Below are 5147 nucleotides of genomic sequence, written 5' to 3' on the forward strand. Positions count from 1 at the left end.
CTTGGGACTACAAACTATTTTTTAATAAATAGTTTTTCGAACACATACTTTCTGATATCCGATCAACTTGATTTTTTACAGGTATGATATACTAAATAAATCTAAAAATATGAACGGTTCGGATTATCAAAATTGGGCCTCAAAGTGGGCCCGAAGGCCTTACAAGGAGGGAATGAAGGACCAAAATGAAGGGGAGGATCCCAATTCATATATATGGGCATGTGTGGTCTTTCTGCTTGGTTTGGTTGGGGGACAGCCATGGCTACTTTCATGAAAAAAAAAGGAAAAACATAACAATAAGAAGAAAAAGAAATAGAGATAGGGAAAGAACATAAATGGCTGGTGATGTAGCCAAAGAAATAATGAGTGGATTGTTTCAATTATTATATATATATATATATATATATATTTAAGAGTATATGTATGCGTCTATGGTTTTAATTTGAAATTTTTTTTTGATTATGATATACAATATGGCTTGAATTTTTGTTTTGGGTTTTGGACGATGGACAAGATTTTCTCTAAGTTCTATTTCAAGAAAAAGAAAAAAAAAAAAAATCAATGGGTGTCTACTTGAGAAAAATTCTTTTTGAATTGATTCTTTTAGCTTGAAAAAGGTGTTGGCCATGAGGTAGCAGGTGAAGAAACCAGAAAGGACAAGAGAAGGAAAGAAAAAAAGAAGGAAAGAAAGTGAAAATTCTGGTTTTGAAGTTGTAATGGCATATAAAAGAAAATTTGAGTAAAAAATTAAGGTAATATAGATATTTTACAAATATGGTTAACAGATTAGTTTTTACATTTCACTCCAAATTTCAAAGGAGTTAAGTATATATTTCTAAATTAGAATGAGGTAATATGTTTTTGGATCAAACTACAGGAGATAAATTGTAATTAACTCTAAAAAAAATAAAATAAATTGTGGGCCTTTAACTTGTTTATTTGTCAAGCCTTGAAATAAATGAATTTTTGGGCCATGGCCAGCTGATAGTCATCAAGTTACTGGAATTTCCATAAGGTGGTGGGTTGTACCTTGATTGGGCTTTTTGGAAGGCAAAGACTTTGGGCCAAAAGCGGTGGGCTTTTTAAGCTGAAGTATTGGGCCTTTAAAGTGAATATTTATATACAACCTTACTACTAGCGTATTAGTTGTGCGTAAATAAATAATCAAAAATTAGTTTTTAAATTAAAATAATAATATAAATTTTATTTAAATTAAGTAGTAAAAATAGTTTATAATCAATTAAATTTTATTTATTTTTATTAGAGTTACATATAAGAGAAGATTTTTATTATTATGTCATTAATTTAATTGTGTGTTCTAAATTCTTAATAAAAAATTGCATGTTATAATTTAATTAGTAAAAATTAAAGAATAAATTACAAGATTATATTTACAATAAAATATAAATACATTTCATTTATATGTATGCTAATGCGACCTTCACATAATCATTAAAAATTGTATTTATCAATTTGTGACTGGTATGAGTTATTTTGGAGGTTCCAATATTGAATTAAATATTAAAAATGAGTCTAGAAAATTTATTTCAAATCGATTTTTTTCCAATGATTATTGGCTTAAGATATAATACATCATATTCTAATACTTCAATATCATAAAAATAAAAAATAAAATAAAAAAAATCTTTATCAATCAATAAAAAAAAAATTGTAAATATTAAGAAAATTACGTTTTAACAAATTCCGACATAAAATTTTTACTTCAAAATTTTAAGACCTATATATTTTCATTGACTTTATAATTAATTTTTGATATAGTAACTAAAATAAATTTCAATCATTATTATATGGAAAGACATGTGTAATAAGGGTTTGTAAAACACAATTTTAAAAAGTAATATTAATTCAAAATTTCAGTATGGAAAATATGAACCAAACTTTATGTTAATGTTTGATTCATGGATTTGAGTTGAAAATTGGAATGAAAAAAGAAAAAGATAGGTGAAATGTGAATAAAATGTAAAAACATTTTACCTAATTTCAAAGACCTTTTTATTTTTTCTTTCAAAATATCTACCCAAAACCATGAACCAGCTACATCATCAATGTTTGAAAGGAAGTTTAGATTCTTTATTGTATTGATATACACACTGTCTAAAAAAAACCTATATAATATTTGATGGGATAAGTAAATTCTTAAAAGGGATCATCAATCACATTATAAGGGAATAAAAGTTAGTTAATAAAAGATTTTTTTAAATATTTAAAAAATTAAACATTAAGAGAAATAAACTATGGAAGATGTGAATTGATTCATATATTTTAGTGGTACAAAAATCTAAATTTAAAAAACTGATAATTTTCAAATTTCTAAATTTAAATTTTTTGAATAGATTAATTAAATTTCTTTTTGAAATGTGTAAATCAAGACATAACAATTTTTTTTTAAATGATTCAATAAACTCTGAGATTTTTTTAATTTTTTTTTAAAAACTGATTAGTTAATTTTCCTTTTCAAATTTCTAAATTTAAATTTATAAATTAATTAATTAACTTTCATTTGAATTTTGTAAATTAAGATATAATATGATTTTTTTTTTTAAATGATTCAATAAGAGCTAGAATATTTTTTAAGAAATTTTAAAACTGATTAGTTAACTTTCATTTTCAAATTTCTAAATTTAAATTTAAATTTATAAATGGATTAATTAAGTTTCTTTTTGAAATGTGTAAATCAAGACATAATAAGATTTTTTAATAATTCAATAAAAGTAAACCTATTGACGTTTTTTTAATTATTTAAAAAATAAGAATTCTAAAAAGAAGTACGAAAGTTTAGAGTTTCACAACTCCTCTTATTAAAAAATCTCATTTTTCTTAATATCTAATATAGATTAGGACTTCATAAAGCAATCAAAGGTGTATCTTTAAATTCATTTTAGTTTAGGGAAATGCTTATATTCTCATTCACATACAACTTGCACCCTTGTGAAGACCTCTCATTTAAATTTTAAATCTTTCATTTATAAATGTTAAATTATTGCCATGCATTTAGGTAGCACAACAATGAATAAAACTTTTACTGATTGGTATAATCAAAGCAATTAGCATGAAACTAAAACTGAGACACGCCAATCTCTCTCGCCATCTCTACATTCCTCTCATGATCACTTCTTAGATGAAAATGGAGGGATGCTCTGTTCATTTCTGAAGAAATTCTGTGGATCAACCATGGTCTTCACTTTCACCAACCTATCAAAATTACCCTTAAAATACTTCTCCCCAAACACCTTACCTTCACTGTAACTATCCTTCCCATTCTGTGTGATTCCAATATCAACATCTCTGTAGCACAGAAATGATTCTCTAGGGAACTTTGACACAAATGGAGTCATGAAACTGTATAGCTCTCTAACTTGATTCAAATTTTGGTTCTCCGCCGCAACACCTTCCTCATCCCAATTCAATGAGTACTGGATTTTGAATATGTTCCCGGCCCGGTGAGGGAACGGTGTCGCGGCCGCCGGGATTTCACCCATTCTCCCTCCATATGGGTTGAACACAAATCCAGTTTTTCCCAATTCCATCATCTTGTTCCAAATCGATTCCAACCCGACTTTGGAAATCGGAGTTTGGAGATAATCTGATTTTCTTTTCGAAAATGTAGCCGCATAGGTTCTATCTAGCAACACATTTGTGGAGTTGTTTGGGTCGAAATTTGCCCAGTAAAGCACAGATTGAATCCAACTCATTTCCATACAATCCTGTTTTTGCAAACCCAATTCAGGAAAGTCTCTGTTCATCACCGTCATGAGTCTATTTGAATCACCAAGAAACAATGAAATGAAGGATGTTCTAATTGTTTTCTTACCGGTTTGTTTGTTAACAATTGGTTGTATAAGAAGCCTAACAAATAAATCATTATCAGTATTGTTCGCCACGAATTGCCATCGATAAACAATGTCTGTCGCATTCTGTTCCAATGTCTTCTCAACCCGGAAAACCGTTACAGTTTCGGGCACTGGAACAAGCCTAATTTTATAGGACAGCACCACCGCAAAGCTGGCGGCGCCGCCACCAGCCACCGCCCAAAACAAGTCCTCACCCATTGCTTTCCGATCCAAAACCCGGCCATTAACATCGACAATTCGAGCATCGAGCACGTTATCGACCGATAACCCGTACTTTCGCAACATGTTGCCGTAGCCGCCGCAGCCGAGGTGGCCGCCGACGGCGACGGTGGAGCAAGCTCCGGCGGGGAAACCGTGGGTTTTGCTGATCGATGCGATTTTGAAGTAGAGTTCGCCAAGGGTGGCTCCGGATTGGACCCAGGCGGTGTTGGTGGTGGTGTCGAGAGAGATGGAGCGGAGGTTGAACGTGTCAAGGATGATGAAGGGGACGCCGGCGGCGGAGACGTAGGAGAGGCCGTCGTAGTCGTGGCCGCCACTGCGGATTTTGAGCTGTTTTCCGGTGAGTTTGGAGCAGAGAACGGCGGCCTGAACATGGGTTTCGTAGAGGGGGGTGATGATGATGAGTGGTTTTGGGGTGGCGGCGGTGGCGAAGCGGCGATTTCGAATGTAGGATTGGAGGATGGTGGTGAATGATGGGTTGTTTTGAGCATAGACTATGGTGGAGATTTGGTTTTGTGGGATTGATTGGTTTGAGAGACATTGAACAAAAGTGTCATAGTCTGACGCTGCCATTGATAGAGGAAGTAGAAGAAGAAGAAGAAGAAGAAGAAAAAAAGGTGATGGTGAAGTTTCCTCCATTGTTTGCTTTTTTGTTTTGTTCTGGGTATGGGAAAGATTTGAGAGTACTATTGTTGGTTATGTGCAAACCATATATATAAACATTTTATGGTTTGGCGTGAGGTTTACTTTTCGAGTAATTATTCAATACTCTAGCAGTATTGCTTTTATTTCATTAATAAATTGAATTTTGTAATATTATCAATTGATATATTAGTTAATACATTAATTAGTACATGTAATATTATTTAATTTATATTTAACATTTTATTTTTTAAAAGTCCAATATAAAAGTGATGAGTTCTACCATTTAAATCAATAACTGATCATTTATGCTGTGTTTAGTTAGAAAATTTAAAAAATGATTTGAAAAAAAAAAGAAAACAAAAGGTAAAATATGTATAAAATATACTTATATTTTATCTAATTTTATACAAA

The 5147-nt window shown here is 31.0% G+C and overlaps 1 pseudogene across 1 annotated transcript; it reads right to left on the bottom strand.

Annotated features, from left to right (window-relative positions):
* Positions 1 to 2963: 2963 nt before the first annotated feature.
* Positions 2964 to 4773, bottom strand: LOC114299920 (berberine bridge enzyme-like 19 pseudogene; annotated as a pseudogene). Its single transcript, XR_014339426.1, has one exon. The product of XR_014339426.1 is annotated as a berberine bridge enzyme-like 19 pseudogene (transcript).
* Between the last annotated feature and the right edge of the window lie 374 nt (positions 4774 to 5147).

This window comes from Camellia sinensis, chromosome 9 (genome assembly GCF_055761805.1).
Source record: "Camellia sinensis isolate YWXY chromosome 9, ASM5576180v1, whole genome shotgun sequence".
Taxonomy (NCBI): Eukaryota; Viridiplantae; Streptophyta; class Magnoliopsida; order Ericales; family Theaceae; genus Camellia; species Camellia sinensis.